This window comes from Octopus bimaculoides, chromosome 2 (assembly GCF_046866305.1).
Source record: "Octopus bimaculoides isolate indiv1 chromosome 2, ASM4686630v1, whole genome shotgun sequence".
Classification (NCBI taxonomy): Eukaryota; Metazoa; Mollusca; class Cephalopoda; order Octopoda; family Octopodidae; genus Octopus; species Octopus bimaculoides.
In genome coordinates this window covers 9,811,554-9,824,464 of record NC_142929.1, presented here as the reverse complement: position 1 = coordinate 9,824,464, position 12,911 = coordinate 9,811,554, and positions in this window count along the sequence as shown.

Sequence of the window (12,911 nt, the reverse complement as noted above, 5' to 3'; positions counted from 1 at the left end):
GGGATAAGTTAGTCATGGAAAATATATCTGTTGTTACATTTTCAGAATCAAATTTTGTATTTGAAAAGTTTCTCTCTAAAAACAGTTCTTATCAAAGTGCAAAAATTAAAATAATAATAATGAGTGCCATATGTTGCAGATAGTAAGCTTTTTAAAAGACGAGTGGCAGCATTTTTTCATTAAACTCCAGCTTTTGAAATTGTGTTAAAAGAATAAACTTTAATAATATTTGAAAATGTTAGCAGAGTTGTAGTTGGTATCAATAGCTATGGTATAGAAAACTTATGACAATAAATTCAGATCTGTTCTTTTGCTTGTTTCAGTTATTTGACTGCGGCCATGTTGGAGTACCGCCTTGAAGGGTTTTAGTCGAAAAGATCAACCCCAAGGCTTATTTTTTAAGACGAGAACTTTTTCATCGGTCTCTTTTGCTGAAGCGTTAGGTTACGGGGCGTAAACACACCAACACCGTTCGTCAAGTGGTGATGAGGGAACAAACACTGACACAAAGACACACACGCACACACATATACACTCATACACACACATATATGATGGGCTTCTTTCAGTTTCCTTTTACCAAATCCACTCACATGGCTTTGGCCGGCCCGAGGTTATAGTAGAAGGCACTTGCCCAAGGTGCCATGCAGTGGGACTGAACCCGGAACCAGCTTCTTATTACACACCCATGCTCGCACCTATATCTACGCTTAAAATAGGTTTAAATCTTTCGCTGTATTATATTAACTGTTTTAAAATAGATTTAATTTTTGTCTTCCTAGTTATATGCATTTAATTCTGGGAATTGTTACATTCATGCTTATTAAACATACCTTTGGTAAAGCGTCAATAAATCTAAGTTACTTAGAACCTTCCACAGTGGGTGTTCAAGCATTATTTAAATGATTCGTTCACAAAATGTATTCGACGGCGTCTTTAATGCATTTCTCTTTGAACGCTAAAAGTAATATAAAATTTATGGGACTTTACCCTAGATCTCTTATGTTTCAGAAACACTATGGTATCTTCCAATCTTAATTTATCTAAGTTTTATACTATTCTATTAATTTCCACATAGTGTCATTTAAACCAATACCTTGTATTTTATATACGATGTATTTAATTTTGTAAAAGCATAGTACTAACACGCATGCGTATTTGTTCTCAATAATAAACTCCAGGAAAGATACATGCAAAATATGTTTGACATAACATTATAATAGGCAACGCTATATTGCGACACACATTTATCGTCACCTCAATGTATTCATAACGATACATACTGCATGATTGTTCAAATATTTCGAGATACAATTTTAATTTTTATATCGTAAACTACAAGTATAAACACAAGTTGGTGTATGATTAATGCAATATTATGTGAGTGTATATATATATATATATATATATATATATATATATATATATATATATATATATATATATAATAGAAATATGTTAAAAAACAAAATAGAAACTATACGTGGAAATGTAAGGGGAAAGTAAGCAGAAAAATAAGAGAAAATGCACATTGGAAATCGAAAAGAAGGTAAGGCTTTTTATGAAAGGTAACGATATATATATACAATAAGATGAACTGAGGTAGGAATAAAGGTAATAAAAGTCATTATTGTGAGTTGTTAAAGAGATTTACAAGCATACCGGTTTCGTAATATTACTAGTCATTGCTTTGAGTATACACCAAATTTTATATATATATATATATATATATATATATATATATATATATATATATATATATGTGTGTGTGTGTGTGTGTGTATGTATGTATGCATGTATTTATATAGCTATGTACATACCTATATACATACATACATATATATATATACATATATATACATACACACATGTGTCTCTGTCTTTGTTATATATATAACATGTGTGGAGGCGCAATGGTGAGGGTAGCGGACTCGCGGTCGTAGGATCGCGGTTTCGATTCCCAGACCGGGCGTTGCGAGCGTTCATTTAGCGAAAACTCCTAAAGCTCAACGAAGCTCCGGCAGGGGTCAGTGGTGAACCCTGTTGTACTCTTTCACCACAACTTGCTCTCACTCTTTCTTCCTGTTTCTATTGTGCCTGTAATTCAAAGGACCAGCCTTGTGACACACTGTGTCACGTTGAATCTCTCCCAGAGCTACTTTAAGGGTTCACGTATCTGTGGAATGCTCAGCCACTTGCACGTTAATTTTACGAGCAGACTGTTCCGTTGATCGGATCAACTGGAAACCTCGTCGTCGTAGCCGACGGAGTGCCACAAAGATATATATATTGGCGCAGGAGTGGCTGTGTGGTTAGTAGCTTGCTTCCCTACCACATGGTCCCGGGTTCAGTCCCACTGCATGGCACCACCGTCAAGTGTCTTCTACTAAGTCTTGAGTCGACCAACGCCTTGTGAATGGATTTGGTAGACGGAAACTGAAAGAAGTCCGTCGTATATATATATGTATGTATGTATGTATGTATGTATGTATGTATGTATGTATGTATGTGTTTGTTGTTTGTGTCTGTCCCCACACTATCGCTTCACAACCGATATTGGTGTGTTTACATTTCCGTCACGTAGCGTTTCGGCAAAAAAGAGCGATAGAATAAGTACTAGGCTCACAAAGAGTAAGTCCTGGGGTCGATTTATTCGACTAAAGGTGGTGCTCCAGCATGGCCGCAGTAAAATGCCTGAAACAAGTAAAAGAGTAAAAGAATATATATATATATATATATATATGCATATGAATATATATACATACATACATACATACATACATATATATATATATATATATATATATATATATATATATGCATATATATATATATGCATATGTAAATATATGTATATATATACACATATGTATTTATATGTGTGTGCATATATATATATATATATATATATATATATATATATATATATATATATATATATATAAAATATATATATATATATATATATATATTATATATATATATATATATATATATATATATATATATATATATATATATATATATATGTATGTATATATATGTATATATACACACACACACATATAAATACATACACACGCACACACATACACAAACATATTCATGCGGTATTTTTGTGCATATGGTACGTATGCTTGCCTTTGATATCTGCATATATATAAAAGCTTGCTTGCGGCTTCCATCCCTCCTTATTTATAAAGCTAATTTTTTTCTTGTTTTACATTAACATGATATATAGTTATTGCCAATTTATTCGCCTTAATAGATCTTACTATATCTACAAATCTATTCTGCCACAACAGTTTCACTTTCATTTTAAATCTTACATTTAAATCTAGCTTTCCAGATTGTATTCACACTGAATTTCGTTTCTATTTTAAATATGTCTCCTCAACAAAATTTATTACCCGAACTTCTCAAAAATCAATATCATTATAACTTTTTTTTCCTTCCTAGTATCACAAACCTATTCGTAAATAGTTTTCGTGTCGATACTGTGAATACTTTTGCTAATGTTTGTTTTCTGTATTACACCGCTCATACTTATTGCGAATTCGGCTTCAGTCTTCATACCATCAACGAAAAATAAACCTTACTTTAAGCTACTACTACTACTACTACTACTACTACTACTACTACTACTACTACCACCACTATTATTACTGCTGCTTCTACTACTGCACGTACTACTACTACTACTACTACTACTACTACTACTACTACTACTACTACTACTACTACTTCACGTATTACATATTGTTTTTAGTAATTACAGGTATGGTAGACGCATGCATTTCATTGATTTGTAATGATCTTATCAAACACATCGTTACGGGTTCAGTCCCACTGCATGACACCTTGGGCAAGTATCTTCTACTATAGCCTCGGGCCGACCAAAGCCGTGTGAGTGGATTTGGTAGACGGAAACTGAAAGAAGCCCGTCATATATATGTATATGTGTATATACGTAAGTTTGTGCGTCTGTGTTTGTCCCCCCAACATCGCTTGGCAACCGATGCTGGTGTGTTTATGTCCCCGTAACTTAGCGGTTCGGCAAAAGAGACCGATAGAATAAGTACTAGGCTTACAAAGATATAAGTCCTGGGGTTGATTTGCTCGACTGAAGGTGGTGCTCCAGCATGGCCGCAGTCAAATGACGGAAACAAGTCAAAGAGTAAAAGAGTAAAAAGAGAGACGAAGATAGAAAAGGGAGGTGCGGACAAGAAAGACTTAGAAGAGCCCCTTGACCAGCGAGGTATGAATGCTTGGTTGATTAAATGATACAATTATATACATATGTATATATATATATATATATATATATATATATGTGTGTGTGTGTGTGTGTGTGTACATAAATACATACATACAAGCACATACACATACATACACATATACTAATTCTATTCTCTGTCTCCACGTAGCACATTGTTTCAAAGATTATCGTATATATAAACTGATATGCTTCATCGATATTTACACTTAATTTTTCTACACAGAAGACTTACTTAAATATCTGTCGTTTAGTTTCACATCTTAATGCTGTTCTTACTCTTCAAAATATTAAATATTCAAAGCCCAACGAAATGTTTTATCTCCGCAACAATATAATCAATAAATAATCTGAAGTAATTTACTGAATTAATTATTAATCTTTAGTTCCTTTGAAAGAAATATCTCAAACTAACTTCATTCAGTTTTAAACATACTGCGGCAACTTGGCCCTTCTTTCAATCATATTTATTTGACATACTTGAATATAATTTAGTCGAGCATAGACAAAATTGCTTATTAAAAGAACCTGTTTAATATTTTATTAGTTTAAACGTATAATGCCTACAACATAGTGATTATCTTTTTTTCTTCTTTATAGTTCTTTTGTTGCCATAGATAACCGCACACACCTTATTGCATTTTGATATATATATATATATATATATATATATATATATATATATATATATACGGAAATAGTCTAAACATAATCTCTGTAGGATTCCCAGTAAAGCGGTAAAAAACAACTCTCGTAAGAAAAAAACCAAGATGCAACCGATTCTCTTCATCAGTTTGCCTGCAATCGTTACTCTTGATCTTTATATTTAACTACTTGTGTTTTTTAAGCTTAGCAGCCCAGGCAAAGGGTTAAGTTAAGCGGCCCAGGTATGAGAGGGCTCAAGCGGTTTATTATGTGGGTCAAAGGTATTCATTATTATATGTTTTATTATATGTGTCAAAGGTGTTCATGAATGCGTGATTATGCGGCGGACTATTTATATGTTAATGTATCTATGTGTAACGTTACTTTGCGTATTCATAATCGGGCGAGGGCTTATAAATATGTGAGGGCTGCATCTATACATATATGTGAAACTATGATAATGTGTGTGTCTGTCTATACTTCTTGAGTTTGTGTATGTATCTGTATGTGTGCATATATTTCTACTTGAATGTGTTTGATGGCGCACGTGCATGGCGTGTCTGTTATGTGTATGCGTCTGTCTGTGCGTGATTGTGTATGTATGTAAGAGGCAGGCCACATTACCCCTGAACGGTAAAACATTCTGTCGCGGATTCGTTCGACAAAAACTTTCCAAGACAGTGCCCCAGCATGGCCGCAGTCCAATGACTGAAATAAATAAAAGATGAAGGATACACATATACACACAGAAATATATGTTTGTATGTATATCTGTGCATGTTTGAGAAAGTGTGTGTGTGTGTGTGTGTGTGTGTGTGTGTGTTTGAAAGTGTGAGTGTGTATGCGCGCGCGTGTGCTTAAGAGAACTCTGAAAGCCGTCATTTTAGTAGGATCGCGCTAATTGATGACAATAAATTTGGTCCGTCAGATCAGCTCTCAGAAATATATCATAAAAAATGACACCAAAGCAACAACTTTGCCATTCTAGATAACGATGATAACAATGATAGAATTTATGTGTCACCTAATGAACTTTTGAAATTGAAAAACAATTTCACGTGATTCTATCCGCACATATATTTGATCTGTCTACTGGTTGATATCAATATTATCTGTAGAATCTATACATTAAGGAAAATAAGATCAGCGAATGAATTTCTGGCTGATTATATTAATAGCTTTTTCAAAGAATACGAAGTACTCGTCAATTCAACATGAATATCTCAACTCAAGATTTAACCCCTTATAGACTGAGAGTTAACATTGTTACTTTCCGTCTTGAAACAGATGTTAAGCTTTGAAGATATCCCTACCGTACAAGACTCTAATGAAGAATTATTAGAACTAAGGCAATCAATGTTATTCTGTTCAGAATTCCGTCTTGTTCCTCTGCCTGCTTCCTCGAGGTATATCTACTGAGATATTTCTCCTGGTCATGGACGACTTTTTGTACTTCATTAAACATAGACGCTGTTGTTTTTCCTGCTCTTCACAATTTATCTCGCCATATTGACTAAATTTAAAATCATTCTATTGGTGTAAATAATTCTAACACAGCCATCTGTTCGTACAACATTAAATTCACTCATAAATACAAAGAAACCCACAACGAAAAAAGTTATTTTCCTGACAAAAAAACAACAACATTACGACTAGAAGTGACAGGTGAGTGCATTGGTTTGTAAAATACAAATATGTACTACGTATAATGTTATATATTTCAATGCTGTGACATTTTATACAAAGTTGGAACTCTTTTGGTAAATTTTCCAAACTTTTGTAAATATTGTGAGTCTTTTTACTCTTACTTTTATCCTTACACTTCAAGCAAATTTCTATAATATACTTGCTTTTGTTTTACAGATTGTTATTTTTTTATTGCATATTTTTGTTTTGTTTGTTGTATAGTAGACTCATTGCAAAGAAAGTTTTTTTGCAGTAACCGGTACACTTCCAGTTTAGAATCAAGTTATAAGCCATTTCCATGACAGGAAAAGAGTCGCTAAGGATCGTATTAAGATCTACGCTAATATAGTTTAACTAACCAGCACTGGATGGCTTATTTAGAAATAAGGCAGCAACGTCAAACAACTTGTAGAATCTTCTGGGTCGACAGTTATTTAAAAGCGAGAAAATTCACCATAGATTACAGCACTCCCGGGTTTGTACCCGTTATGTTTTCTTCCTCCCATATCATTGTCTCTAAGCTATTTTCCTGACGAATTCAACCTACTTACAGAGTGGCTTGGTGATTTTTATGCCTTCACGATTTGCGCCATTCATTTCGCTTATTTCTCGACAAGGCGGTGGGCTGGCAGAAACGTTAGCACGCCGAGCAAAATGCTTAGCGGTATTTCGTCTGTCTTTACGTTCTGAGTTCAAATTCCGCCGAAGTCGACTTTGCTTTTCATCTTTCGGGGTCCATAAATCAAATACCAGTTGCGTACTGGGGTGGATCTAATTGAATGGCCGCCTCCCCAACAATTTCAGGCCTTGTGTCTAGTGTAGAAAAGAATATTAAGTTCTTGCCTGCACACATGCAAATATAGTGTAGAAGTGAACATAATAATTGTAAAATGAGAGGGATCTTAGTGTGGATATTATTACCACACGCAAAGTAACAATCTATGAGAACAGTTAGAAGATAGCACTAAAAATTATACTCAAACTTTATAGTCTTTATAATGTGCATCTCTCCTCCACAGTGGACACTTTTGGGGCTATGGTTCTTACCAAAGTGGTTCATAAAATGAAAATGCTAACCCCCAACATTCAAGAGATTTTCAAAATATACCCGTGGATTTTTGAAAATCAGTAATTCTTTATACCAATGGAATTAGAAAAATCAGTAATTCTTAAATTGCAACAAAACCAAAATCGAAAGAAATGGTGTTAAAAATATCTAGAGTCTCTAAAGTTACCAACTGAGAGAAAGAATAATAAATGAATGTCTTTTTATAATTAAATAGTTCTAATTAAGAGAGTAGCATTATTCAATAAACTCATTTATTATATTCAGTTTCCAAGTCACAAATAAAATCGCCAGTCAATAACAAATAATTAATAACAAACTATAGAAATGATCAAACTTAAAATTACTTTTCAGCTGAAAGGACTCTTGGTGTTATTCAATGAATCAGTTTAGACATGCATGCATAAAAGCCACAAATAGAACCTCCAATTATAAAGAAATCAATTTTAAGAAAGTGCAGAAATAATTAAATTGAGAAAAACATACAGTTAATTCTATAACTGTTCTAACAAAGCCATTGTTTGAAGATAACAACCAATTGCTAGTCCAGTAGCTTGTTTTAAACACTAACGAATCACAAGACATTAGCCGTCACTGAATGCAACACTCGTTTCAGTTTTATTCTCCTGCTCGATTCGTAAAAGCAATTACCACACGACCCAGTTTGGTAACCATCTGCATACTCATCTCATCCACAAACACTCTAATATTTACCTTTCTGTAGCAACATTACTTCAGAAATTGATACACCGATTCTGAAACTTCATTTAAACATCTTTCCACCTTTATGGTAACAGTAACATTCAAATTGTTAGATAATGGTTGACTTTAGATGCGCAGCAAGCCACGGAAAATATGTAGGATGTTGAGTTCTTTCTACCCAAACAAACAGGTAAACGAAATATTGTTCTATATTTAAGAGATGAGGAATCATGTACATTATTTTGTAATCATCTTGTTTGTTGTTAACACAACGTTTCGGCTGATATACCCTCCAGCCTTCACCAGATGTCTTGGGGGAAATTTCGAACCAGGGCTCTCATTCCTAAGGTATTTTTCGATGATGTTGTTGTTATTATTATTATTATTATTATTATTATTATTATTATTATTATTATTATTATTATTATTATTATTATTATTATTATTATTATTATTATTATTATTATTATTATTATTATTATTATTTTATGTTTGACTTTTGTTTTGCATTTTTACAAGTTGGATCCAAGTCTCACTCAGAGACCTCAAGAGACAACAAGTTAGAAGTTCATGTAGGTGTTATGCCTAGGGTACCATATATTTGGATTTGTACTAGAGAATGTTTAAGAAACCATAAGAAAATTGTGTTTGTTTTAAAATTTGAGATCACATAGACAGTATTTTACGTAGGACATGGGCAGTTCCCATGAGCACTATCTTTTGAACATCAGCGATTTTGGGGTTTCCTGGTATCTGAGCTAGGAAGTAATCAGCCCGTTTCGCTGTTATTCCCAGGGCACCTATGACAATAGGTATTGTTATAGTTTTCAAGTTCCAAATTTTGCTAATTTCTATTTCAAGATCTCTATATTTGCTCAGTTTTTGGTAGGTCTGGACAGATACGTTTATATCGATTGGGACAATCATATCAATGAGGAGGCATGAATTTTGTCTGAAGTCTTTCAGTATGATGTCTGGACTATTTGCGTCTATCTTTCTGTCAGTTTGAATGGTGAAGTTCCAGAGGAGTGCGATGTGATCATTATTATTATTATTATTATTATTATTATTATTATTATTATTATTATTATTATTATTATTATTATTATTATTATTATTATTATTATTCAGGTCACTGCTTGGAATAGAACTCGGAATTTGGGTGTTAATAGTCCGCGCTCTTAACCACTACGCCATATGCCCGTCAAATGTAAATAATGTAATTAACGTGAACGATCGCAAGTAACGCTAAGAGGAGAAGGGATACTAGAAATTTGTTCCACTAATAATTCTTGAACAACATAGAAAAGAGTAAATTACAGCGGGAGTTAGCATAGTTCAGAAAGAAAATGCAGAATACAGAATTGCCTTCTGGGTAAGAAGTAGTGACGAACGCAAAAAAGTGAAAAGGAAGGTCACAGTAAACATCAGAGACAATATGGCGAAGGAAAGTGACTGATAGTAAATGATGATGATGATGATGACAGTACACTGGAAGCTGTGCCAACACTATGGAATAACAACAGGAAATAGATGGTATAGGTACATGCCAGAAAAGTTCACAGAAAATGAGATATGTGAATGCACACAGATAGAGAAATTAAGGCCAATAGGCTGGATATAGTTGCCAGAGATCATCAAGAGAACAAAATGTTTTCTAATTGATGTATCAATACCAACAGATGACAATGTTTCTCTAAAAGAAACACAGAAGCTTTCAAAATACAAAAATAAAAGTAACTCGAATGTGGAGTCTAAAAGTAGAAACAATTCCTACAATGCTAGGCGCATTAGGTGTGATAGAAAAAGATTCAGACAAATACATAACAAAAACACCAGGACTAACAAATATATATAACATACAGAAAATAGCACTACTAGGCACCGCACATATCCTACGTAAAACACTTTCAATACTATAAAAATGAGAACATCACAAGAAACCAAAGCACATAGCCAAGGCACACAGAACTGTGCTCGGTAGTGCAGTGAAAACACGTGATAAAAATAAGACAACTGAATAACAACAACAACAACAACAAGTACAAAATGGTCATGAAGAACTACGCAAGAAGGGATTACACAATTAATTCCGTGTAGCCACAACAGAAGTTGCTGGAAGATAGGTGGGATTGACTGATGAAAAGAACACTAAAAAAGGGAGAGACTGAGGGCACTATAGTGACAGTGCAAAACCAAGCTTTGGCCACGAATTGGATGGTCAACCTTAGGAATGAAGAAGTGTCTCCGCTGTGCCGAATCTGCAATAGAGTAGATGAAAACCACTGCTTATATCACGAATAATAGAATTGCCCAAGACTACTACAAGGTGTGGCGACACGACAAGGTAGCGAAAGTGCTCCACTGGAAACTGTGCGAAAAGTGGGGGTTTTAGGGAGGTAAGACGTGATATGAGCACAAACCGCAGAGAGTGACGGAGTTGGAGATTAGCAAAATCCCCTGGGATTTTCCAATCGAAACAGATCAGGCGCAAGAGCATAACAGACCGGACTTGGTGGTGGTAGCGGACAAGGTGTACTATATATGCTATATAATTGATGCTGCATGCCCCTTTGACCCACGAATAGTCGAGAAGGAAAGCGATAAGATAGATAGATACCACCCTCTTCAGTACGAAATAACCTAACTATGGTAAATAAAGAATGTGAAGATAGTGCAATTATTGTTGGGTCCTTGGAGATAATAGCAGAAGGCATCAAGAGGAATATAAAGGAGATTGGAGTAAAATGCCTAGTAGAACAGTTACAAAAGTTTTGCTCATTGACCCAGGCCAGAATAATCAGTAAAATATTAAATAGCTGAAAAGAGCAAATAACAGGGTGCCGTAGGCTGCAGGTAGTAAGGCCGATGCGCATGCAAGACTTCAGGAGCTCCAACAGAACCTGTGATAAAGAGGCAATAATAATAATAATAATAATAATAATAATAATAATAATAATAATAAACCCAATTGTAGAGCCTAAAAACAGAAACAATTCCTTTAATAATAGGTGAATTAAGTATGATACCAAAATAAAAAAAAGCATTCAGACAAATACATAACCAAAATACCAAGACTTACAAGCGCATATAACATACAGAAAATAGCACTACTAGGTACCGCACACATCCTATGTAAAGCGTTTTCAATACAGTAACAATAAGAGCATTATAACAAACAACAGCACCTACTCAAGGCACATAGAACTACGCTCGGTAATGCAATGAAAGCACATGGTAACAATAAGACTACAATCTTAACTATTATATATGTTTATCGATTCAACCTTCTAGGAAATCGTCTTTAGCAGAGAATACGATAGGTAGGAATAAATACAGACCGATATTAGTTCCTATTAATATTCGTAACTTCTTTTAGAAAGGATTAATGTTACGATGTCGTAACATTACGTTCCTAAAATGCCATACATATTAATCCTAAAATGCCGTACATATATATCTATATCATTTTGAAATTCGTGTGAGCTAAACACCGAACTGAATGCTTACCAATATTAATGTTCTTTTATCTCCAATGCATGCATTTATAGCACACAATTGTTACCTGGGATTTATATGCAGCATAGATTTCGGAATAATAATTTAAATTCTGTCCTTTTCATGATATCCAATATTCTCTGAATGATCGATGTAATGAGAAATTCTCTACGTAGCGTAGTCACTCGACCTATTAGAAAATCAGCTGACTTGCCTTCAAATTTTATACTGATTTGGACTTCACTATATGGTCACAGTTGGGACTCTTTTGCTTAGACGTCTGATTGAGTGAGGCTTAAGCTATGTAAAATCTGAACAGCTACAAATCACCGGCTAAGAACAGTTATTGCTCTCATGTTGCTTGGTTAGATAATATATTACAATATCCGACAAAATACCCTACAATATCCGACAAACTTAACGTAACAAGGTCGAAGAACGACATTTTATACAAATGCATATTTGAAAAATTTGAAATTAGGTTTTACGCTCACTGAAAACTATAATAAAACTTCATTTTAATATTTCGATTTGTGTATGATAAAGACGACCAACGTTTCATCAATTCCGAATACTATATTTTACCTTATGAAAGTTTAAATGTTTTTACAAGCGATTAAATTATTTACGTCAATCAGGTTTTCGTCTATAAGCAAAATGTAACGAAAGGTATTCCATGATATTCCAACAATTCAGCTTCTCACAACGAGAGATATTCAGCAACAATACTTTGGAGTAAAGGTTGTTTCACAACATAACATGGCAGTCCTGGTTTAGGATGAATGTTGCTGTAATTTAGCCCCAGGAGACATCGTGTCGTATAGCCAGCTGGAGACGATGTCTCCTGACGCTAAACTACAGTAACATTCATCCTAAACCAGGACTGCCATGTTATGTTGGCAAACAACCTTTTCTCCAATTCAGCTTCTACTTTTAGCTATTTTCTTTCCGTTCATGAAGTTCCAAGTTCTTGTAGACTTGTACTGGTGCCGTCATAGAATATGATGTATCTTTATCCTTTAGTTTTTACTTGTTTCA